Source organism: Aegilops tauschii, chromosome 1, assembly GCF_002575655.3.
Source record: "Aegilops tauschii subsp. strangulata cultivar AL8/78 chromosome 1, Aet v6.0, whole genome shotgun sequence".
In the NCBI taxonomy this organism is placed as follows: Eukaryota; Viridiplantae; Streptophyta; class Magnoliopsida; order Poales; family Poaceae; genus Aegilops; species Aegilops tauschii.
Window position 1 is genome coordinate 195,507,621 of NC_053035.3, and position 27,241 is coordinate 195,534,861.

General features: G+C 44.4%; 1 pseudogene; it reads left to right on the forward strand.

Annotated features, from left to right (window-relative positions):
* The first annotated feature begins 12,674 nt into the window (after nt 1–12,674).
* On the forward strand, nt 12,675–21,062 carry LOC109771310 (transcription initiation factor IIA large subunit-like; annotated as a pseudogene).
* The last annotated feature ends 6,179 nt before the right edge of the window (nt 21,063–27,241 follow it).

Consider the following 27,241-nt stretch of genomic DNA (forward strand, 5'->3'; position numbering starts at 1 on the left):
AATCCGATAACAACGAAATCTCAATGGGAAAAACTCAATTCATCACAACAAGATAGAGAGGGGAAAACACCATATGATCCGACTATATTAACAAAGCCCGCGATACATCAAGATCGTGACATCTCAAGAACACGAAAGAGAGAGAGATTAAACACATACCTACTGGTACAAACCCTCAGCCACGAGGGTGGACTACTCCCTCTTCATCATGGTGGCCGCCGGGATGATGAAGATGGCCACCGGAGATGATTCCCCCCTCTGGCAGGGTGCCGGAAAGGGTCTAGATTGGTTTTCGGTGGCTACAGAGCCTTGCGGCGGCGGAACTTCTGATCTAGGGTAACCCCTGATGGTTTCTCTATTTATATGATTTTTTGGCATTGGTTCCACGCTAAGATGGGCCTCGAGGTGAGCACAACCCACCGGGGCACGGACAAGGGCCGAGGCGCGCCCCGGTGTCTTGTGCCCTACTCCTTCTCCTTCTGGTCCTTCCACGAAGCTTCGGGGGTCTCTTTTGTTCCAAAAAATCGTCAAAAAGTTTCAGATCATTTGGAGAACTTTCATTTGTGCACAAAAAACAACACCACGGTAGTTCTGCTGAAAACAACATCAGTCCGGGTTAGTTCCATGCAAATCATACCAAAACCATATAAAATTGTTGTAAACATGGCATGAATACTTCATAAATTATAGATACGTTGGAGACGTATCACCTCCAGCTAGGGAAGGTTGTGTGCTCGCGCTGCCCTGGCCCGTTAGGCAACCATAACCTTTTGTTCCCAAAGTTGTATGGTACCATTGTCCCCATTTGGGACCGTTTCTATTTTGCCACGACGGTGGCCAGCCATGAAGGTGGCAAATGTCCAGAGTGGGCATCCAGGGCCACCCATGACTTAACCCAAAGGGGAGTTTGTCGGAGTGGCCGGGAGAGTGTCATGCAATAGATTGGTTTTGTCGGAATGTCGTTGGTCCACCCAAATGGGAGCACGAGGCCATGAATTCTGTGGTGTGGGTGTTGGAAATATGCCCTAGAGGCAATAATAAAATGGTTATTATTATATTTCCTTGTTCATGATAATTGTCTATTGTTCATGCTATAATTGTATTAACCGGAAACGGTAATACATGTGTGAATACATAGATTGTAATATGTCCCTAGTAAGCCTCTAGTTGACTAGCTCGTTGATCAATAGATGGTCATGGTTTCCTGACCATGGACATTGGATGTCATTTATAACGGGATCACATCATTAGGAGAATGATGTGATGGACAAGACCCAATCTTAAGCGTAGCACAAGATCGTGAAGTTCGTTTGCTAAAGCTTTTCTAATGTCAAGTATCATTTCCTTAGACCATGAGATTGTGCAACTCCCAGATACCGTAGGAATGCTTTGGATGTACCAAACGTCACAACGTAACTGGGTGGCTATAAAGGTGCATTACAGGTATCTCCGAAAGTGTTTGTTGGGTTGGCACGAATCGAGACTGGGATTTGTCACTCCGTATGACGGAGAGGTATCTCTGGGCCCACTCGGTAATGCATCATCATAATGAGCTCAATGTGACTAAGGAGTTGGTCACGGGATCATGCATCATGGAACGAGTAAAGTGACTTGCCGGTAACGAGATTGAACGAGGTATTGGGATACCGACGATCGAATCTCGGGCAAGTAACATACCGATGGACAAAGGGAATTGTATACGGGATTGATTGAATCCCCGACATCGTGGTTCATCCGATGAGATCATCGTGGAACATGTGGGAGCCAACATGGGTATCCAGATCCCGTTGTTGGTTATTGGCCGAAGAGATGTCTCGGACATGTCTGCATGGTTCCCGAACCCGTAGGGTCTACACACTTAAGGTTCGGTGACGCTAGAGTTGTTATGGGAAATAGTATGTGGTTACCGAAGGTTGTTCGGAGTCCCGGATGAGATCCCGGACATGACGAGGAGTTCCGGAATGGTCCGGAGGTGAAGATCGATATATTGGACGAAGGGTATTGGAGTCCGGAATTGTTCCAGGGGTACCGGGTGACGACCAGCGTGTCCGAAAGGGGTTTCGAAGGCCCCGGCAAGCGTTGGGGGGCCTTATGGGCCAAGGGGAGGGGGCACATCAGCCCACTAAGGGGCTGAGCGCCCCTCCCACCCCATCTCACGTAACTTGGAGAGGTGGGGGCGCCTCCCCTAGGGCAGCCACCCCTCTCGGCTTGGGGGGCAAGTTTCCTAGGGGTGGGGGCGCCCAAACCCATCTTGGGTTTCCCCTGTGGCCGCCGCCCCTACCCTAGGGAAACACTAGGGCGCCTCCTCCTCCCCCCTTCCCCCTATATATAGTGAGGGAGAGAGAGAGCAGCCGCACCCTTCCCCTGGCGCAGCCCCTCCCCCTCTCCTACACCTCCTCCTCCTCCGTAGCGCTTGGCGAAGCCCTGCCGGAGAACCACGAGCTCCAGCACCACCACGCCATCGTGCTGTCGGAGTTATCCCTCAACTTCTCCTCTCCCCTTGCTGGATCAAGAAGGAGGAGACGTCCCCAGGCTATACGTGTGTTGAACGCGGAGGCGCCGTTGTTCGGCGCTTAGATCGGAATCGACCGCGATCTGAATCGCTGCGTGTACGACTCCACCAACCGCGTTCCTGTAACGCTTCCGCATTGCAATCTTCAAGGGTATGAAGATACACCTCCCTCTCTCTCGTTGCTAGTATCTCCTAGATTGATCTGGTGACACATAGGAAAATTTTGAATTATTGCTACGTTCCCCAACAGTGGCATCATGAGCCAGGTTTATGCGTAGATTATATGCACGAGTAGAACACAAAGCAGTTGTGGGCGATGATTTGTTCAATTTGCTTACCGTTACTCGTCTTATCTTGATCCGGCGGCATTGTGGGATGAAGCGGCCCGGACCGACCTTACACGTACGCTTACATGAGACTGGTTCCACCGACTGACATGCACTTGATGCATAAGGTGGCTGGCGGGTGTCTGTCTCTCCCACTTTAGTCGGATCGGATTCGATGAAAAGGGTCCTTATGAAGGGTAAATAGCAATTGGCATATCACCGTTGTGGTTTTGCGTAGGTAAGAAACGTTCTTGCTAGAAACCCATAGCAGGCACGTAAAACATGCAACAACAATTAGAGGACGTCTAACTTGTTTTTGCAGGGTTTGCTATGTGATGTGATATGGCCAAAAGGATGTGATGAATGATATATGTGATGTATGAGATTGATCATGTTCTTGTAATAGGAATCACGACTTGCATGTCGATGAGTATGACAACCGACAGGAGCCATAGGAGTTGTCTTAATTTATTTATGACCTGCGTGTCAATGAGAACACCATGTAATTACTTTACTTCATTGCTAACCGTTAGCCATAGTAGTAGAAGTAATAGTTGGCGAGGCAACTTAATGAAGACACGATGATGGAGATCATGATGATGGAGATCATGGTGTCATGCTGGTGACGATGGTGTTCATACCGCGCCTCGAAGATGGAGATCAAAGGCGCAAGATGATATTAGCCATATCATGTCACTTTATGATTTGCATGTGATGTTTCTCATGTTTACATCTTATTTTCTTAGAACGACGGTAGCATAAATAAGATGATCCCTCTCTAAAATTTCAAGAAAGTGTTCCCCCTAACTGTGCACCGTTGTGAAGGCTCGTTGTTTCGAAGCACCACGTGATGATCGGGTGTGATAGATTCTAACGTTCGAATACAACGGGTGTAAGCCACATTTACACATGCAAAACACTTAGGTTGACTTGACGAGCCTAGCATGTACAGACATGGCCTCAGAACACGAGAGACCGAAAGGTCGAACATGAGTCGTATAGTAGATACGATCAACATGGAGATGTTCACCGTTGATAACTAGTCCGTCTCACGTGATGATCGGACACGGCCTAGTCGATTCGGATCATGTATCACTTAGATGACTAGAGGGATGTCTATCTGAGTGGGAGTTCATTGAATAATTTGATTAGATGAACTTAATTATAATGAACATAGTCTAAATTTTCTTTGCAAAATATGTTGTGGATTAATAGCTCGCGCTTTAGCTCTTTGTTTTAATACATTCCTAGAGAAAGACTAAGTTGAAAGATATTGTAAGCAATTGTGCGGACTAGGGCCGTAGTCTGAGGATTGTCCTCACTGCTACACATAAGGCTTCTGTCCTTGATGCACCGCTCGGTGTGCCAATCCCTCTGACGTCGTCTGTGGATGTTGTGAACATCTGGTAGACACGTTCTGATGACTACCTGATAGTTTAGTGCGCCATGCTTTATGGCTTAGAGTCGGGGCTCCAAAAGCGTTTTGAACGCCATAGAACATATGAGATGTTCGAAGAGCTGAAATTTCAGGCTCATGCCCATGTTGAGAGGTTGAGACCTCTGACAAGACCTTTGCCTACAAGATGGGGGAGAATAGCTCAGCCAGTGAGCATGTGCTCAGAATGTCTGGGTACTTCAATCACTTGAATCAAGTGGGAGTTAATCTTCCAGATAAGAGAGTGATTGACAAAAGTTCTCCAGTCGCTATCACCAAGCTACTAGAGTTTCGTGATGAACTATAACATGCAAGGGAAGATAATCCCGGAGCTGTTCATCCTGCTTAAGGCCGTAAAGGTAGAAATCAAGAAGGAGCATCAAGTGTTGATGGTTAACAAGAGCACTGGTTTCAAAGAAGGGCAAGGGCAAGAAGGGAAACTTCTTGAATGGCAAGCCAGTTGCCGCTCCAGTGAAGAAACCCAAGAACCCAAACCCGAGACAAAGTGCTTCTATTAGGGGAACGGTCACTGGTAGCGGAACTGCCTCAAATACTTGGTAGATAAGAAGGCTGTCAACTTCAACAAAAGTATATTTGATATATGTGTGTTATTGATGTGTACCTTACTAGTACTCCTAGTAGCACCTGGGTATTAGATACCGGTTCAGTTGCTAATAATGGTAACTCGAAACAAAAGCTACGGAATTAACGGAGAATAGCTAAGGGCGAGGTGATGATGTGTGTTGGAAGTGTTTCCAAGGTTGATGTGATCACCATCGCACGCTCCCTCTACCTTCGGGATTAGTGTTGAACATAGATAAATGTTGTTTGCATTGGTGTCTGCATTGAGCATGAACATGATTAGATCATGTTTATTGCAATACGGTTATTCATTTAAGTCAGAGAATAATGGTTATTCTGTTTACATGAATAATACCTTCTATGGTCATGCACCCAATGTGAATGGTTTATTGAATCCCGGTCGTAGTTATACACATGTTCATAACATTGATGCCAAAAGATGTAGAGTTGATAATGATAGTAATGATAGTACCACATACTTGTGGCACTGCCATTTGAGTCATATTGGTATAAAACGCATGAAGAAGCTCCATGTTGATGGATCTTTGGACCCACTCGTTTTTGAAAAGTTTGAGACATGCGAACCATGTCTATTGGTATATATGCATGAAGAAACTCCATGCAGATGGATCATTTGGACTCACTTGATTTTGAATCACTTGAGACATGCAAATCATACCACATGGGCAAGATGACTGAAAGGCCTCGTTTTCAGTAAGATGGGACAAGAAAGCAACTTGTTGGATGTAATACATTTTGATGTGTGCAGTCCAATGAGTGCTGAGGCACGCTGTGGATATCGTTATGTTCTTACTTCACAGATGATTTGAGTAGATGATGAGTATATTTACTTGATGAAACACAAGTCTGAATTATTGAAAGGTTCAAGTAATTTCAGAGTGAAGTTGAAGATCATCGTAACAAGAGGATAAAATGTCTATGATATGATCATAGAGATGAATATCTGAGTTATGAGTTTGGCACACAATTAAGACATTGTGGAAATTGTTTCACAACTAATACCGCCTGGAACACCATAGTGTGATGGTGTGTCTGAACATCATAACTGCACCCTATTGGATATGGTGCATACCATGATGTCTCTTATCGAATTACCACTATCGTTTATGGGTTAGGCATTAGAGACAACCGCATTCACTTTAAATAGGGCACCACGCAATTCCGTTGAGACGACACCGAATGAACTATGGTTTAGAGAAACCTAAGCTGTCGTTTCTTAAAAGTTTGGGGCTGCGACGCTTATGTGAAAAAGTTTCAGGCTGATAAGCTCCAACCCAAAGCAGATAAATGCATCTTCATAGGACACCCAAAAACAGTTGGGTATACCTCCTGTCTCAGAACCGGAAGCAAAAGGGACTGTTTCTAGAATCGGGTCCTTTCTCGAGGAAAAGTTTCTCTCGAAAGAATTGAGTGGGAGGAAGATAGAACTTGATGAGGTTGTTGAACCTTCACTTCAACCAGAGAGTAGCGCAACACAGAAAGATGTTTCTGTGGCAACTACGTCAGTTGAAGAGAAAGCTAATGATGATGATCATGAAGCTTCAGATCAAATTACTATCGAACCTTGTAGGTCGACAAGGGTGTGTACAACTTCTCAGTGGTAACCCTGTCTTAAAGGTCATGTTGTTGGACAACGATGAACCTATGAGCTATGAAGAAGCGATGGTGAGCCCGGATTCCAACAAATGGCTAGAAGCCATGAAATCCGAGATAGGATCCATGTATGAGAACAAAGTATGGACTTTGGTGGACTTGCCCGATGAACGGCAAGCCATTGAGAATAAATGGATCTTTAAGAAGAAGACAGATGCTGATGGTAATGTCACCATTTGTGAAGCTCGACTTGTCTAAAAGAAGTTTCCGACAAGTTCAAGGAGTTGACTATGATGGGACTCTCTCAATCATAGCGATGCTAAAGTCTGTTAGAACTATGTTAGCAGTTGCTGCATTTTCATTTACGAAATCAGGCAGATGGATGTCAAAACAAATTTTCCTTGACGGTTTCCATGGGGAAAGGTTGTATGTGATACAACCAAAAGGTTTTTGTCAATCCTAAGGATGCTAAAAGGTATGCAAACTCCAGCGATCCTTCTATGGACTGGAGCAAGCATCTCGGAGTTGGAACATACGCTTTGATGAGGCGATCAAAGCATTTGGGTTTATACAAAGTTTGCAAGAAACTTGTATTTGAAAGAAAGTGAGTGGGAGCACTACAACATTTCTGATAGGTATATATGGATGACATATTGTTGATCGGAAATGATGTAGAATTTCTAGAAAGCATAAAGGGTTGTTTGAATGGAGTTTTTCAAAGGAAGACCTGTGTAAAACTGCTTACATGCTGGGTATCAAGATCTATAGAGATAGATCAAGACGCCTGATAAGACTTTCACAGAGCACATACCTTGACATGATCTTGAAGGAGTTCAAGATGGATCAGTCAAAGAAGGAGTTCTTGCCTGAGTTGTGAGGTGTGAAGTTAAGACTTGAAGCTCGACCACGGCAGAAGAAAGAGAAAGGATGAAAGTCGTCCCTATGCCTTAGCCATAGGCTCTATACGATATGCCATGCTGTGTACCGCGATGTGCCTTGCCACGTGTCTGGCAAGGGGGTACAAGAGTGATCCAGGAGTGGATCATTGGACAGCGGTCAAAATTGTCCTTAGGAATAAGGAAATGTTTCTCGTTTATGGAGGTGATAGAGTTCGACGTAAAGGGTTACGTCGATGCAAGCTTTAACACCTGTCCGGATGACTCTTAGTAGCAAACCGGATACGTATAGTGGAGCAACCATTTGGAATAGCTCCAAGTGGGGCATAGTAGCAACATCTACAATATGAAATCGAGATTTGCGAAGAACACACGGATCTGAATGTTGCAGACCCATTGACTGACACTTCTCTCGTAAGCATAACATGATCAAACCCTAGAACTCATTGAGTGTTAATCACATGGTGATGTGAACTAGATTATTGACTCTAGTAAACTCTTGGGTGTTAATCACATGGCGATGTGAACTAGATTATTGACTCTAGTAAACTCTTCGGGTGTTAGTCACATGGCGATGTGAACTATGAGTGTTAATCACATAACGATGTGAACTAGATTATTGACTCTAGTGCAAGTGGGAGACTGTTGGAAATATGCCCTAGAGGCAATAATAAAATGGTTATTATTATATTTCCTTGTTCATGATAATTGTCTATTGTTCATGCTATAATTGTATTAACCGGAAACCGCAATACATGTGTGAATATATAGATTGTAATATGTCCCTAGTAAGCCTCTAGTTGACCAGCTCGTAGATCAATAGATGGTCATGGTTTCCTGACCATGGACATTGGATGTCATTGATAACGGGATCACATCATTAGGAGAATGATGTGATGGACAAGACCCAATCTTAAGCGTAGCACAAGATCGTGAAGTTCGTTTGCTAAAGCTTTTCTAATGTCAAGTATCATTTCCTTAGACCATGAGATTGTGCAACTCCCGGATACCGTAGGAATGCTTTGGGTGTACCAAACATCACAACGTAACTGGGTGGCTATAAAGGTGCATTACAGGTATCTCCGAAAGTGTCTGTTGTGTTGGCACGAATCGAGACTGGGATTTGTCACTCCGTATGACGGAGAGGTATCTCTGGGCCCACTCGGTAATGCATCATCATAATGAGCTCAATGTGATTAAGGAGTTGGTCACGGGATCATGCATCATGGAACGAGTAAAGTGACTTGCCGGTAACGAGATTGACTTAGGTATTGGGATACCGACGATCGAATCTCGGGCAAGTAACATACCGATGGACAAAGGGAATTGTATACGGGATTGATTGAATCCCCGACATCGTGGTTCATCCGATGAGATCATCACGGAACATGTGGGAGCCAACATGGGTATCCAGATCCCGCTGTTGGTTATTGGCCGGAGAGATGTCTCGGACATGTCTGCATGGTTCCCGAACCCGTAGGGTCTACACACTTAAGGTTCGGTGACACTAGAGTTGTTATGGGAAATAGTATGTGGTTACCGAAGGTTGTTCGGAGTCCCGGATGAGATCCCGGACGTGACGAGGAGTTCCGGAATGGTCCGGAGGTGAAGATCGATATATTGGACGAAGGGTATTGGAGTCCGGAATTGTTCCGGGGGTACCGGGTGACGACCAGCGTGTCCGAAAGGGGTTTCGGAGGCCCCGGCAAGCGTTGGGGGGCCTTATGGGCCAAGGGGAGGGGGCACATCAGCCACTAAGGGGCTGAGCGCCCCTCCCACCCCATCTCATGTAACTTGGAGAGGTGGGGGCGCCTCCCCTAGGGCAGCCACCCCTCCCGGCTTGGGGGGCAAGTTTCCTAGGGGTGGGGGCGCCCAAACCCATCTAGGGTTTCCCCTGTGGCCGCCGCCCCTACCCTAGGGAAACACTAGGGCGCCTCCTCCTCCCCCCTTCCCCCTATATATAGTGAGGGAGAGAGAGGGCAGCCGCACCCTTCCCCTAGCGCAGCCCCTCCCCCTCTCCTACACCTCCTCCTCCTCCGTAGCGCTTGACGAAGCCCTGCCGGAGAACCACGAGCTCCAGCACCACCACGCCGTCGTGCTGTCGGAGTTATCCCTCAACTTCTCCTCCCCCTTGCTGGATCAAGAAGGAGGAGACGTCCCCGGGCTGTACGTTTGTTGAACGCGGAGGCGCCGTTGTTCGGCGCTTAGATCGGAATCGACCACGATCTGAATCGCTGCGTGTACGACTCCACCAACCGCGTTCCTGTTACGCTTCCGCATTGCGATCTTCAAGGGTATGAAGATACACCTCCCTCTCTCTCTCGTTGCTAGTATCTCCTAGATTGATTTGGTGACACGTAGGAAAATTTTGAATTATTGCTACGTTCCCCAACAGTGGGTACAATGTACTAACCTCTGCAGAGTGTATAGTCTATCGACAGCCACGTCCTCAGTTATGGACACAGTTCGTATTAGGTCACACCATGGGTTAAAAGTAATAACTAACCTACACACTAAATATTCTGAGATGGCACATCCAGAAGTTGGTGATCTCGTATTGACCATGATGTTGGTTCTGAAAGTGATCTAGTGAGGATCATGATGGTAAGTTGACAATGTGGGTTATGACATAACTCGAGATGGTAAGTTGGCCCGAGGGACCGTGAGTTTTGCACCACGAGCACTTCATGTATCTCATCTTGTTCATGCATTTACAACTTGATAAATGTCTTGCTATTCTTTGCCATATATGCTTTGCTTGCTGTGAGCTTGCGAGTACATTCAAAGTACTCACATGGCGTCTCATGCCAGTTTCAGGAGGAGCTATACCAGGAGTTGAAATTGTACCGTTAGTCGCGATCTAGGTCGTGTCCTAGCAGTGTCCCTGTGAGATGGAGTTCCACTACGTCGTCGTTCCGCTGCCGCGTAGATGTTTCATCGAGGCCCATGTTCTATCTACTAAATAATGTACATAAGTTCAGGCGCACCGTGTGTGCCGCTTGGCCTCGTTTCATCATGTACCCATCGAACTTACGTATCCGCTAGATATCAATAAAGCGATTGTTTTCTGTACCAAGTTGCGGTGTATTGCTAGAATACTTTATCTCTGGGCTGGCAATGCAAGGTAAACCGGTTGCTCTGAGCCGGGGTGCCACAAATACAATTGCAAAGTTCTTAGAAGCAGAGCAGGAGAATGCTAAAACCATGAATGGTTTACAAAGGGCATTTATGCATGAAGCGGAAGCTCATGAGCAAACATCGGCAGAACCAAGTTACTCCATATTCTCCAAAATCTTAAAGGTCTCAATATGGAAGAGGTTGTCATGGTTCTTCGTGTCGTTGGTGGGGATGTTGAAAAACCAAACTTTTTATCCAATTACGTGATTATTACAAAGTGGTGTTTGTTCGCCAAGAGCTCGAGGCGGCCAAAAAATAAGTGAATATCCAGATTTACAGTTCTAGATTGGTAGTTTGATTTTTTAGCTCGGGACTACTCGCTTACTTTTAAACTCGTCAATAACAATATTTGATACTTGGCAATTTATTTGTATTGTCTGCTCCAATAAAGTGTAGTAGAAATATGTTGAATGTTTGGTTCATGCTAATGCTGTGAGAAAAGAATATTCATCAGCACATGTAGGGATGACGTACACTGTGTTTCTTAGTTAGTCTGCACAGTTTTTGAATTTCTTGGCTTTATGTATTGCACATTATTTTATTTTATCAGATGTTGCATTGCAAACCTTAACAAAAGGCCTGTTCAGCTTCACACATACTCAAGCGTGTCATGAACAACTCCCATTCCTACACCCTGAACCAAACAGAGGAGTGTAATTTTCTGTCAAATTTCCAAGACTAATTCCCACCCCACACCAAACGTGGGATTAGGACAAATAGTCCACTTCGCATGTCTCATTTCTTAGAATACCCACAGTGGGAGTAACATAAGTGGTAACATCACACAAATTTAGACAAAACAAATGATGTGACAAGTAATTAATGAAGAAAGAGAGGCATGCGGTAACATATCTAGTTACTCATAGTATGAGTCACATCACACATAATAAAACAAGACAAGTTTATAACCTAATAAATGAATTGTTGCATGACACCACACATATGTTACTTCCCACTGTAGAGGTAGTAAGATAGACCAGTAACATATGCATGTTACTAGTCTAAGTTACTCCACATTGTGGCTAGTCTCAGCCAATTCCCCCTAAGGCCTCGTTCGACACTAGTGTTTTTTCTCCCCCAAGCGGCTTGGGGATTGGAGGGGATTTGGTGATCCCCCTCCGCTCCACCAAATCCCCTCAATTCTCTAGTAATCCCCCACCCCAATAATTTCTTGTGTTAGGTAAGAAGTGAAAGCCCAGAAGTATAAATTACAGCAGCAACACAACATCCGTACCAATAGCAAATTACAACATAACAGCAACAACACAACCAAATTTTGTAATCTTCATAGCCCCAAGCAAGCATATTAGCAAGAACTTTGTCCAAGCAATCACAACAATGGTTGAAACCCTAGACAAAGGGGAGGGGAGGGGTGAGGTGGAACCAGTCCATACCGACGGGTACGGATGTTGTGCTGTAATTTGCTGCTGGTACGGATGTTGTGCTGCTGCTATAATTTATACTCCCGGGCTTTCACTTCTTACCTAACACAAGAAATTATCGAGGTGGAGAATTACTAGGGAATTGAGGGGATTTGGTAGAGTCGGAGCGGATCACCAAATCCCCTCCAATCCCCAAGCCGTTTGGGGGAGAAAAAACACTAGCGCCCAACAAGGCCTTAAGAATTCCCATGCCCTTTTTCTCAAACCGCCAAACAGGCTGTTAGGGCATGGCCAACACTCCTATATGGACAGATGCCCCGTAGGTCCATGTAGATTCAGATGCCAGGTGGAGGCAAAGGCGTAGCCTCGCAGGTGCCAGGTGCATCCTGCAGAAGAAGTAGCCGCTCGGTGGAGAAAAGAAGGAAATCAGGAAAAAGGATGAGAGAGAACTGGATTGCTAGGTAGGTGCCGTGAGATTTGTATGTAAAAGATTGGAATAGAAAAGCAAGGAGATAAGAGAGAAGGGGTCCATATTACTGCTGCTTGCATTGAGCATCGAGCAATCATACGATGGTTTCACCTCAGTTTGTAGATGTGCCAGGGTGAGGCAGCTGTTTGGTGATGCTTCCATTGTTCATGCGAAGGGCGAGTCACAACGGACCACGAACGAACATGTGTCCTTTTCCGAAACTCCCCGAGGCGGTGCATTGGCACAGCCAGTGGCGGAGAGGGGCTACAAATACCCCGGCCACGTGACGCCACCGGATGCAAACCTATTTATATTCTCTCCTTAATTCCCCTTCCGTCTCGTCCGCCTCCTCCTCCCCGTTTCCCCTCTCTCCGAGCTGCAGCCCGCCTCGCCATCGTTACCTCCCACGCAAACCCTAAGCCTAGGCACCGCCGCCGCCATGGCCAGCGGCAACGTGTCCACCGTCTACATCTCCGTCATCGACGACGTGGTCGCCAAGGTTCGTGAGGACTTCATTACCTACGGCGTTGGTGATGCCGTCCTCAACGAGCTCCAGGCTGTAAGTTCTGCCGATTTGCCGAGCCCCTTGTACTAATACCTGTCGAATTGCTGGTTAATTTGTGCGATTTGACGGTTGCCTTTCCGATCCGGTTGAAAACCCTAGCTCTGGGAAATGAAGATGCTGCACTGTGGCGCAATCTCAGGGAACATCGACCGCAACAGGGCTCCCCCCGCTTCCGCTGGAGGCGCTCCTGGTGCCGGCGCGACCCCACCCGTGCACGACCTCAACGTGCCCTACGAGGCCACGTCCGAGGAGTACGCCACCCCAACCGCCGACATGCTGTTCCCACCGGTGAGGCAAAATCCCTCGATTATCCCTCCAAATTGGCCGCGATCTATGTGGTCGACATGCAGGGTGTTGATGGGGTTGGTTGTATTTGGTTGCAGACGCCGCTGCAGACCCCGATCCAGACACCACTTCCAGGGATTGATACAGGGATGTATAACATACCCACGGGTCCGTCGGACTATGCCCCATCGCCGATCAGTGACATGAGAAACGGGATGGGGATGAATGGGTCTGATCCAAAAACTGGCCGTCCAAGCCCTTACATGGTAAAGTGAATTTGTACCTTTTCTGGTTTGTGTGTGGAGGTGATTTTGTTTGTTTTAGTTGAGATTGATGTTTGGAAGTTTGTTTTGCAGCAACCTCCATCGCCCTGGATGAATCAGAGACCACTGGGGGTTGATGTGAACGTTGGTATGTGCCTGTGTTATTCCCCTTCTTGTTCTCGGCATGCCTTCAGCTTTGTCTGGTTGGAGCAATGTTGATCGAGGAAAGCAATGATGGTTTGGACAATTTTAATTGATGTACAGCTTACGAGGAGAGCCGTGAGGACCCAGACCGGATGATGCAACCTCAGCCACTGACTAAGGTGAAGAATGAGCTTACAGCACTGTTGTAATTTCTTTTCTTCCTTTTCACCAGTTATTAATATCTGTTCTGTTTTCAGAGACATCGGTCCTGCTGATTTTTTCTATTGGGTTACTATTCTATACCGTAGTTAGCTACAAAGCAATGGTCTGTTTTATTCCCAATTGTTGCCTGTGTGAAAAGAAAGAAGGCCAAAACTGCCGATTGTCCGTCCTGATACAGGGGGGACACGTGATACGCGTATCCCGCAGTATCCTATCTTTTTTGAATTAAAAAACGAAATTAAATCGGGCTATGGCCTAGATACGGCGTGGACATGGTGGGGACTCGCAGCCAGCCTCCAGCGACCACGCCACTGCCCAACTCTCCTGCCGATGGCAACCGTGCGGAGGAAGATGGCAAGGCGAGCGATGAGGGAGAAGCTCCGGGCAGGGAGAAAGATGGGGACTGCAGCGGTCAGCGAGGAAGAAGATTTGGGCAGACTTAGAGACGGTGATGGAAGCTGCCGATGCAAGAAGGTACATGGGCATCGGAGGCCAGAGAGCTACATGGGCTCTGAGTGGACTGCTCAAAGTCTTTCATCAATAGAAATGCGACAACATATAACTAAAAAAATCTCTCATCTAAAAATTATCTTTAAATATTTATTGCATGATGTCTATTTTTCTAAATACTTAATATACCTTGACGTATCCCTGAATTGCTGTTTTCAAAAAATGCCGTATCCCGTGTCACCGTAGTTGTATCCCTGTGTCTGTATCTCTGTATCAGTGCTGCTTAGGTAGCTAGTAACCCACGTATCTGGAGTTCTCAGCACATTAATAACTTCCGCCAAAAAAAGGACACATCGGTTACTAGCTATGTGACAATTGTGTTGGCTTTTTCAGTCTGGAAGGAACAATAGAACTTGTGCTTATTGCTCTGTCTGAATGATATTTAGGAATATTTGGCTGAGGATCCTTCCACAATACCAACTATATCTTTTACTAGCTTCTTCACCTACATCATTTGTACAACAGTATATTTGAAATAATTGCACCATAAAACTATTTCATTGCATACATAAGCACATTACTCTGATGGCACCATGTCTTGTTGATGTCATATTGGTTAAGCAAGAACAATCTCATAGTCAAGTAGTAAAGCATCTATTTTCTATGTTGCTGCTTTTATTGTTCCTGACCTTTGGGTTGTGATAGGCAAATGTAAACAAAGTGGATTTAGCTTGGCATATGGTGAAACGAAGATCCATAGGATTTTTCATAATGCTTTGCATACTGGCGTCAGTCTGCATGTTGTTATTTGGCAGAGCAATTTTGACGGCTCTATTTGTAATGAAATGAAGTTTCACTTGTTTTGTTGCAAGTTATGTGTTCTCAAATGTACCTCCATCATATATGCAATCTGAAGCTCAACATTTCTTTAGCAAGAACATTGAAATGGTGTACACATGTAAAAATACATATCAACTACATGCAGTTATCACACAAACGTGTGAAACTAGTTATGGATTGATTGCATCTTTAGACCATGAATTTTATCTTTGCTGAATCGTTGTAATCCAAGTTGCCTGATTATCAGCTAATGACAGAAGTGTTGAATCCATAATAAAATAGTATTATCAGAATCCTGATTTTTACTATATATGCTATATGCATTTATGCGTAGTTCATTTCAATTTGTAGGATTTTCTGATGATGTCTTCTGGAAAACGGAAGAGGGATGAATATCCTGGTCAGCTTCCTTCTGGTTCATTTGTGCCACAACAGGATGGATGTGCAGACCAGGTTGCCGAATTTGTGGGGTCAAAGGTACTGTTCAAAATTCTTTATAATATTTTTTTCACTTCTTAATTACTATGAGCGTGTGGGGTGGATATTTGATGATAGAGGGACTGTTTTATTTGTGTTACTATAATATTAGAGTTTGTTTGGATGGAAGGTGGTTTAGAAACAACATTATCCGAAAACCACAATATTATAACATGCAGGCATGGAATGCCACGGTATAGAGACACTACAGTAATTTACACTATGAAAAAACCAATAGGTGTTTGGCAATTGTTGTATTAAGTAGAGTGTTATGTTTTGTTTTATATATTATGTTAACAACTAACCGTTGAAAGGAATTCAAATAATTTCATGTGATAACGTGCACAATTTGGCTTAGCTTGTGTGTTAACACCGGTATATTAAAAGAACACTAGTATCACAATTCATGGTTACATATCTTGATCAAAGTATCTTGTTTGTAATCAGCATCGAATCTGTGTAACCAACCGAGGCAAGAGACGCACACAACTCATTCTGTCGATTCGATGCATATATGCATACAAGGCCATGGAACCAATTTTGACCCTGTGCATAGACTGGCTGTGACTGCAAAGAACAGAAATCGACATATCTCATAACTATGGTACATGCTATAGTTAGGAAAGAAATGAATTAATTAGTACCATGAAACATCACGAGAGTGCATGGTTAACCATGCCTTATGACCTAAGCCCAGAAGAGACACAATGGGCGTGAGAGGCCAACATGACGCAAAGCATTTTTGCAGTTTTTTGTGAATAGCATGGTTTTGTGAAAAAACTTTTATTCCCTCCACCCAGAAATATAGCGCCTAATTCATTTTTCAATGTTGCCTTTGGCCATCGATAAGATTAGTAATATATGAGATGTATGATATAAAAATTATATCATTAGAAACTTCTTTCACATACGAATATAACAGTATGGTTTGTGTAACATGCATGTCATATAACATTACTAACCCATAGTCAAAAGGCAACCTCGAAAACTGTATTAGGCCCTATATATTTGGATGGAGGGAGTATATTAAATGCTGTAGTTGAAGATACCCAGATTTCTCTTGTACCATAGTATTTTTGTGGTATCTGAAAAAGAGGCCCGGGCCTCTTTTCTCTAAACCAAACCGAGAAAAATCGTGGGGCAGAGCGCTCAGCCTGTTGACGTTGCCTTCTATGTCCAGATCAGAAGATCTCAGATGCGATTGCCGTCTCCTCTGTCTGTCAATCTATCTGTTAAATGAAGTGTAATCCATCTCCTGTTATTAGGCGTTTCATTTTTAGGTGATTAGTTTTTCTACGGACACTGCTGTCGGTTGGGATGACAGCACACGCTACTATCCAACGGCCTTACACACTTCTATCAGGTGGCAGGCTGCTGATTACGGGAGTAGCACATGACTCAAACGAAGCTTGCCCATGGAGTAGATCGATTGATCGTTGGAGCACACTCATACGCATCAGGCTAAAGGCTAGCTAGCGGAGTGATTCTATGTGTCCATAGGTGCACCTACATGCACAAATGATTTTGCCCCGGCTAGGAGAGAACTTGAAGTGCATGGCATAGCTGCATGCATGGGGCGGCCGTTTCTACACGCACATCAGTTCCTTGAGTGTAGCTGAGTTAGGTGCAGCAAGTCAAAGCTAAGGCCTAAGGTATTCATTGCGCACACATTGGAAACTTTAGGTTTCGAATTACTATGACATCGGGTGGTTATGCCAAAACTGAGAAAAACAAAGGTTTTTATCGTAGTATTCATTGCCCACACATTGGAAACCTTGGGTTTCGAATTACTATGGCTTTGAAAAAACTGTGTTACCAAACTAGGCTATGTTTTTGATAGCAAAGTATTGAAAAACTACAAAGTATAGAAACACTAGGCTATGTTTTGATAGCAAAGTATTGAAAAAAACAAAGTATAGAAAAATTACAGTAATTTAGCCTGTAGGTACAAAACATCACGGTTTTGACATAACAGGGTATTTTGGATTATTGTGAATACTGTGGGCCTTTTTGTAAGAGTGTGTATGGAAAAACGTAAAATTAGCTAACAGCTGTTTGAAGCAGTTGCAAACGTGCGTGTTGCTAGCTAGCTAGGCATTGTAAACTGCTAAACGGCCATGCACAAAGCACCGGCATGAACAAACTAGTACAACCATGCACTTACTAAACGGCTAAACTGGATGCGCCATGCACAAGCTCGGTGTTACACTCTCCAAAGGGGAGGATGCAGTCGAACTACCACAACATGCCAGCGCGAGGAGCTAGAACCTGATGGCGTAGCTGGCAGCACAACAGGTGGCGAAGCTGTCTGTGGATGGGAACGGGAACGGCTTGGCCTTTTTCCGCGTCACCGTCCAGGGGCATCAGGAGCTGCGCGTGACTAGAACCGCATGACCAATCTCGACTCACTGCATTGGATCTGACAGCCGCATGCGCTTGCTCTTGGGACGTAAGCAACCTGACTATCCCGTATGTGGAAGGGCGGCAATAATAAATTCGCGCTACTGAATAGGATTGTATTCTTGCTGCTTGATTTTTGGTGAGCAAGGTGGTTCCATTCGTCTCGGCTGGCACGGAGGCATCATATAGAAGCGCATGACCAAGCTCGACACCCTGCATTGTATCTGACAGCCGCATGCGCTTGCTCTTGGGACGTAAGCAACCTGACTATCTCGTATGTGGAAGGGCGGCAATGATAAATTCGCGCGACTGAATAAGATTGTATTCTTGCTGCTTGATTTTTTGGTGAGCAAGGTGGTTCCATTCGTCTCGGCTGGCACGGAGGCATCATATGGCGTCCCAGGTGGAGTTGCACCATGGGGTGCTGGGCCTACCGCGTAGTCCTACAAATAGCTGCGCTGAGCCGCCACCACACCATGGACGGAGCTGAGCGAATGGACATGCACGAGGGGGAACGGCACGGAGGCAGGAGGAGGGAGGATAAAGGACAATGGGCTCATCTTTGTTCTCTCGGCTGCTGTCTCTTAGTTTCTCCATGGCTGCCAACAGTAACATCTCTAGAGATGAGAGGTCGGTGGTGTCAACATGGGACGAAGGCTGAGTTGTTGCGAGTAGCTAGCAAAGAAAATAACGTGTGACAGGCTCGTTTTTTTTGCTTGTTGGGATTCTTTATTTTAGAAAGAGGAAATACCCCGATTTTTGGAAATACTTCTAGTATTAGTACCTAGGTTTTTGGGGGTAGCCAAACTATGTATAGTATTCTCAGTATACTTAGAAAATACTTTGTTATCAAGCAGGGCCTAAAAGTATTTAATACTAGAGCTTTGTATAAAAAACATAGTATTTCAGAAATACTTTGTATCCAAACGGGGCCTTAGTTAATTGACAACTGGTATTATTATGATTATGGACTAGGTTCATTGAGTTTGTTACCTGTGGGCCTGTTTGAGTTGGGAACATTCTTTTGTGTGAGCTTTAGTATTTACTTCAATTTGTACCAAATACCTAAGCTCACAAAACCCCCAATCCAATGCTATATCGATGACAGCAATTTCATTTTCCTCAACTTGGTACTACCTCTGTCTATTAACTAATTTGATTTGAATAGTCTAGATTTATATCAATATGTCATCTAGTTGCCACCTGAATAATATAGCAATACCTCATAAGTTGGCTGTTTAATAATTTTTGTTATGTGCTAGTTCATCATCTGTAAACCTAATATTTTTTGGTCCTAGATCAAGTTCCCAATCACTTCACATATTGATATGCTCAGTGTTTTACTAGGATGTTGCACGAATGTTTTTCTTGAAGTGCCTGCTAAATTATGAAAATGACATGATGAACTTAATTTTAAAGAGAATTGCAACTAATCTGGTTGATATATGTTATGTATTGTAACCACTGAAGGATCAAAGGATAGTATCTAAGCTGGCAATTTTTGGCATGCAGGCCCGCACTTCATCCATCTTTACGCTAATATATTAGTACATCACCGGACACTCTGTATTTACTATTTTAGCACAAAAGTTCAAATTTGGATTTCAGATTTCTCTACTTTTTCTAAATGTCTTGGAGTTTCCTGCAAAAGCTCCCTATTGCTTAGTGCTAATACTGGACGCTGACGTATTGTCAACGCTAACACATCAATGAACTTAGTGCTAATACTGAGTTTCTATTTGTGTTCGTTTTCGGAAGTTCATCCTCCTTTTTTGGCTCTTTATTTAGGATAACGCACAACAGGTGTGGAATTCCATCATGAACAAGCAAGAATCAGTAACAAAGACACTTTCCATCGAAGAAAGCACAATACCACCAGTTCTTCCTCAACGGGACGGGATACAAGATGATTATAACGATGTATATAACTCTATACCTCGACCAGTCTATCTTGCACCTTCAGATTCTTTGACTAAACATGATTCTTTTATGTTTCAGCAGTTTTTCTTCCCAGGAGTTCCAACCGAAGACTACAATACCCCTGGGGAGTCTTGTAAGTTTCTCATGAATTGTGGACATCGGTCTGAACCTTAACACGTAAATTTTTTTATGTGTCGAGTGTTCTTATCATAATCATATTTTGATGTCTTAGCGGAATATCGAACTCCCACACCTGCTGTTGCAACACCAAAGCCAAGAAACGATACGGCGGGTGGTGATGATGATGATGATGATGAACCTCCTCTTAATGAAGATGATGATGACGATGACGAGATAGATGACTTACAGGATGGCGATGAGGAACCTAACACGCAGCACCTTGTCCTGGCACAATTCGACAAAGTAATACTGCTTCCTTTTTATTTAGATAATGTTGGCTCAACAGTATCTGCTTTACCTCTAGTTTCAGGCCCTTATGTCTTATCTCTTTTGCTGGTTTACTAGGTAACAAGGACAAAGAATCGCTGGAAGTGCACTTTGAAGGATGGAATCATGCATTTGAATGGCAGAGATGTTCTATTCAACAAGGTGGGTATCATAATGTTTTGGTCAAACTTGTGAATGTATGATTTCCTGATCTTTGGATCTGTCGTGATACAAACATGATTGAGCAATTGAACTGTTGTTTCTTGCTACTTGGTCACACACCTGGACTTTGTAAGCAATAAGTTATAATTCTTCAGTGCTCTTCACTTGATGCAATGCTCTTCTTGCTGACTCTGCGTTACTGTTTGCAGGCTTCAGGAGAGTTTGATTTTTGAATTTCATGGTAAAGATGATATTTTAGGTGCCTGCTGTATCTACTTGTCTTAACATAAGGAAGGGAAGGTGACAAAAGGCTGGTGCTGTGGCGAGTTTGGCACTATGATCATGTGTCGTGTTTTCCTGTTGAGGCTTGCTTCACCCAGTTGGTTTGTTTACCATAACTCATGTCACTGTAAAAATGGTACAGTTGGGACGGTTGTGGATATTTTCTTGAGATGCTCACTTAAAGCTGGTGGAACGATCATATCTCATATAAATCATCCTTTTCTCGTCCTATTGTAGGTGATATTAGGAACTAAGTCGTCAGCTCGTTGATTTAGTGCTGCTCGCATGGCTTGAATCGAATTAAGCTTTAGTCTTTCTGAGTGGCGTCAGATCGCGTGAATCTGTCAATGAGTCTAGCGCCTTGTAAAACTGGGAGCAAGGCCTCCTGGATCGACCGTCCCTCCCCTCGTCTCTCTGCCTCTCAATTCTTCGCCACCGTTGCCGCCCCCTGCTACAGACCGATGTCACCACCTCAAGCCCGGATCCCTTGTTGCTGCCTGCTGCCCCTGATGCAAAACAGCCCAGCCGTTGCAAGCCGGAGTTTGCTGGTCACCGCTGCTGCAAGGGCACGAGGGGGCGACGACCAATGTTTCAAAGGAACGCCACCGAGGATGCATGCTGCAGGGCCTCGTCGGAGCACAAACTACTGCTGTGATGTCGAGTTGCGAGACACGCCGACGACGCATCAAGGTGCCGCCGCCAGGGTCCCACAAGGCAGCCAACTGATGTCCAATCGTTGTTGTGCCAGGGTCCTACAAGGCAGCCAACTGATGTCCAATCGTTGTTGTGCACGCCTGCGAGACATGTGGTGCTGCCATGGATCTTCGCCAGGCCGCGGCCGCGTTGCTGTGTTGGCTCTTTGGCCATTGTCGTGTTGCAAGCTACTCCCTCCATAAAAAAATATAAAAGCGTTTAGATCACTACTTTAGTAATCTAAAAACTCTTATATTTCTTTACAGAGGAAGTACAAGGCTAGCGACCACCGCTGCAGATATCGCAAGGGTCGTACTTCGATGTTTTGCTAAGAGCTGGCCGGTCGGGCGCGGCTATTCCCTGGAATCACATTGATGCTGCGTTGCAGCTTGCTTGGTCGTGGCGAGCTCGCCCGCGTTTTGCTACGAGTTGGTCGGGCACGACTACTCGCCGGAGTCATATGGTTCGCTTGAGCGGCGAAGTAGCAGCGGCTAGACGCGGTGGCACCGGTAGTGCTTTCGAGGAGAGCGCTGGTTGTGCTATGATCTGCACCACCAACGCACTCGCGCATTGATGTGTTACGACAACGTGGGAGAACAAAGTAGCGACATCACTGCTCAGTGCGTTGACCAAATCGGATGGCTATAGTGTGTGTAGTGCAGAACAATCGGACGCCCGTCCACCCGACTGATTTCCCGTGGATATCAGTCGGTTGACGCATAGCAGGCGCTTATCCTATTTCATACTCCCTCCATCTCGAATTAAGTGACGCGAGTGGCCTTTATGCAAAAAAAAAAACCTTTACGTTTTTACTAATCAACCCACATTCCACCTTCATTTCTCTCGGCTCACTCTCTGCCCCGGTCGGCAGTCTGCTCTCTCTTCTTCGGCTGGTCATTGCTGTGCTCCTCGTGCCTCGTTGCGGCCCCCTCCGCCTTCATGCGCCTCGTTGCGGCCCTCTCCGCCTTCATGCGCCTCGTTGCGGCCCCCTTCACCCTCCCACGGCCAAGAGGTAGCAATTAACTGAAAACTTTCTCTGTTAAACCGTTTTCTATAGCTCATTTGAGTAACAGTTAACTGAAAACAATACTGAAAATTTAGCTAATAGTTAACTGAAAACTATTAACTGAAAATTCAGAAAACTGGTTAGAGAATTTCTGAAGATTTGAGTAACTTTAAACTGAAAATTCAGTTAACAAAACTAAAAATTGATTTGACGTATCTGTTAACTGAAAATCCAGAGCAAAGTTCAGTCAACTTACTCTTATTTCTTTAAACATTGTTTAAATTCAGTTACACTACTCATCACTGAAAAATGATTTGAGCATGTCAACATTTACAGGATGATTAATTTGATCCATGTTACAGGATATAAACTCATGATTAATTGAAAAATAAAAACACTAAAGGCATCTAATTTCTGTACGATACACAATTTAATGTAAATACCTGTGTCAAGTTTAAAGTGAATTTAACAGTACTGTCTTGATGCATGTTCGAACCTTAAGTTAACTTTACTGTTAAACTTTAAGTTAAGCGAATTTACTACCATTTTAATAGTGGATATGATAGGTTTACTTCTTGTTTCCATGCTTCCATGTTAAAATGCCGTTGCGGGTTAAAATGTTGTTAAATTCAGTTAAAATGTTCCTGCTAGGTTTGCTGCGGTGAAGTAGTTTACATCCAAGCAAAGTTGTTTCTGTCATTGTACTCCACTTTCTGACATTGGAGTACAAAGTTATACAATTCAGTTTGAATTCAATTCCTCAGTTTAAATTCATCTTGCATTGAGTTAAAATGTGAAAACCAGCAAGCTACATGGAGTATCGTAAAATCTGCAAATTCAGTGAGCATTGTAAAAGCACTTAACATTGTAGAACCAACAAGCTACATGAATAATTTTGACAACAAGATGTACAACAAGTTTTTGACAACGTGTGAATAATTGTTGAACAAACGAACAGTGGAAGTCTTCTGATTGCTGTAGATTGCACCAACATGGATGTTATTGTAAATTGTTGTAAATTCTGGAGTACTCTTCTGATTACTGTAAGTTTGGCATGAATAATTTGTTGGGAAACGTAGTAGAAAAAAATCCGCCCTACAATCAACCAGGAACACCATGAAGATGCAATAACGGTTTAGATCGGATCGTTACCAACTCCGAGTTGTAGAGGAAGAAGAAGAGTCATCGTAGATCATACTTGAAGTCCCTCGAACTGTTCACGAATGATCCCTTGAATGGAAGACCTAAAGCATGAACTCTCCATAGATTGCAAGTGTACGGTCTTCACGATCCGGCAGCGCTTCGCTGTCCAGAGCTAATCGTTGCCGGAGAATTAGAAGGAGGAGATTAGAACCATACTGGGCTTCTAATTATGAGGATTAGAGAGGATCTAGATCTAGCTCTAATTGGATCAACTAGAACTAGAACTAGAGAACTAGAGAAGGCTACAAAACTTGTATCGGCAAGGGCCAAGTCCTCAAGTTTATATAGGTCGGAAGGAGAGGAGGGGGCGCCACACAAGGGGGGAAGGTTTCCCTCCCCCTTGCGCCAGCCTAGGAGAGGGATTCCCGCTCCAATTCGTCCTCCCCTTCCTTCTCCAAGAGGGAAGGGGACACCACCTCCTATTGGGCCCATGTGGCCAAATATCCTTTCCCCCACTTGGCCTTTTACGACCCATTGATATTTGATTAAATATAAAAGCCTCCTAGCTATTATTAGATCCTTTTATTATTATCTTAACAACTCCGAAAACATTTTTCACCTATATACTCCATTATTTATCGATATTACCCGGTAAACCCCGAAACCCTTCCGGTGACCCTAGAACGCTTCCAGTTCCTCTCGAAACTATTTCGAATATTAATGAAACTATTTTGTAAATATTTCCTCATTACTCATGTCCTACTAACACTGGGCAGATCGTGATTACCTTAAGGTTGTGAACCTGTAGCTTCGGTAAAACATATACATGAATAAAAACACCTTTTCTTTCAATGACCGATAGCGGAACCATGGACATCCATATCGATCCCTATGAGTACATGAATGACATTCGAGCGAACCTTTGGTTATCATGTGCTATTCCCTTTGCTTCCAATACTTCACAAAACCCGAGGTGAAATATATCGGTATCCTCTTGAGTCATACACATGCTCATTATATCGGTCTCTTTGTTACTAGTTTTTGTTCTTCTTTCTCGTTGACATGTTCCAGTGTCTCTGTGACCTAGTCACGTATGTCTGGCTAGACGATGATGGATGCCGTCACACCAAGAGAGCCATAAGAATATCTCCATCGTCGTATGAGCAAATCCCACTCTTGAGGTATCTAGTCCATTGTCAAACTTTTCGATGAACCTGTAAGTTGTCATTATGATCAACATGTTACAGATGATGTTTGAGCAACCCCAGAGTCCATCGTACAGTAAGAAGTGACTACGATACTCTCATGGTCAAAGGAACTAAATCACACGTAAACTCTCCGTGTTATAGAAATTGACTTGTGACAATTGTATCTCAAAGTAAAACAAACAAGTTTGGGTCGATTCAATACGATCGTTCTTCTAACGTCATATTATAAAAGTTGTTTTAGGACTATCGTTACACTCATCTATATCCTAAGATCCGGAAAACATGATCACAAATAACACTTGAGCTAGTATTAGAGGCGAGACTAGGAATCTTATTTTACGGTTTATCATTCCACACATGCATATGAGTTTTCCACTGAATCTCACATTCCAGGATCATAACCGTTCATAGAATATAAACTCTTAATTATGAATATGGAAATATAATAATATTGTATTATTACCTCTATGGCATATTTCCAACAGATTCTCACTTGCACTAGAGTCAATGATCTAGTTACATAGTTTCTTAACACCCATGGCTATCCGGTGTTGCTCATGCTTTGTTCGTGGTAGAGGCTTCGTCATCGGGTCTGGCACATTCAAATCCGTGTGAATCTTGAGTACTTCCACAAAACCCTTGTCGACATACTGTCGGATAATGTGATACTTGCGTTCGATATGTCTAGTCTTCATGTGGGATCTTGGTTACTTTGCTTGAGAAACGACACCACCATTATCACAATATAGTGCCATTGGGTTCATTGCACCTGGACCACACCAAATTCTACAAGAAACTTCTTGACCCAGACCGCCTCCTTCGAAGCTTTAGAAGCCGCAATATTTGCTTCCATCATAGAAACCGCAACAGTGTTCTGCTTTAAACACTTCCAAACTACTTGTTGTAACACACAGTACGCCACTCTAGTGCCAAATAAAAAAATTCTACCGCGCACACAAGATCATGCTGCTGGAAATGGATCACGGGATCGGGTTTACCACTAGACGCACAGTCACCGCAACGGATGCGTGTAGTCGATCTCCCGAGGCGTCTCCTCCTCGCATCGTCGATCTCCCGCGAATAGCGAAGTCCCGTGAACGGTGATCTCCCGCGAACGGCACTTCGCGGTTACCTCGAACGGTTCGTCCAAGCACTGCAGATGCGATGCCTCTAAGGTATCCACACGTATGGGGAGTAGCGTCGGGCGGCAGACTGCTAGGTCCGGTCGCGCGACATGGGCGTTGGGAGTTGTGGCGGCGGCTGTCCGGGGTGGGAAACGATCAACCCTAAGTGGTGCGCCCACTCCCCTTTATATAGACCTCCAGGGTGGGCTCAACACTTGAGACCATAAAGAGTCTACATCCATTTTCCACTCGGATTCAATCCCAATGGACTGCAGCCCCTTAAGTGTGCAACCCCATAGGTTTACGTACACATGGACATGACCAGAGTCGATTGTTGGTAGTGGCTCCTAGCAGAACGTGCCAACTCCCATGTGTGCATAAATTCGTTTGACGAACCTCGACAATGTGTCATATGCAACATTCCTTTTGCCTCACGATATATCTTGTCAAGCTCAAGCCGAGTACAAATTCCCGAACTGGGTTAACACTTAACCCAAGTCGCATGGCCATGCTTTCTGAATCTGATCACTCGAGAGGGCCCAGAGAATATCTCTCCAAATAGGGCAAACCCCATCTTGGTCAGCCATGTCTCGCGGCATGTCTCACGACTCACCCGAAAGCTACCTTTATAACTACCCAGTTATGGAGTAGCGTTTGATAGACCCTACTTGAGCCGATCCTCATCCCGAGAACATGCGAGGACCTTAGGTCTAGGACATGGCATAGACATTGTACTTGATACTAACAGATGTCAATATATCACTGCATCTCAAAGTGGGTCTGTCTGACTCGGTGATCTCCATCCCCGAGGCCATACTATTAGTTTAGCATCTACATGCACATGACTTGTGAAACATAGTCATCAACAGAGTCGTATACTAGCCAAGGGTATGTGTTCACATAACCTTATCAACTAGGGACCATTAGAACGATCATCATAGAATACATAGTTCCACAAACAAGTTACATACCATTGATACATATCATTGATGATGTTCAAGGATAATACAAAAGACTCATGAATACATAGGGAAATACCATCATCACATATCTGCCTCTAGGGCATATCTCCAACAGTCTCCCACTTGCAGTAGAGTCAATCATTTAGGCATCGTATGCCCATGGACGTCACATGCACCTCATACTTTGGTTGTGGGAGAGGCCTTGTCAATGGATCAACAACATTTGCGTCCGTGTGTACCTTGCATATGTTTACA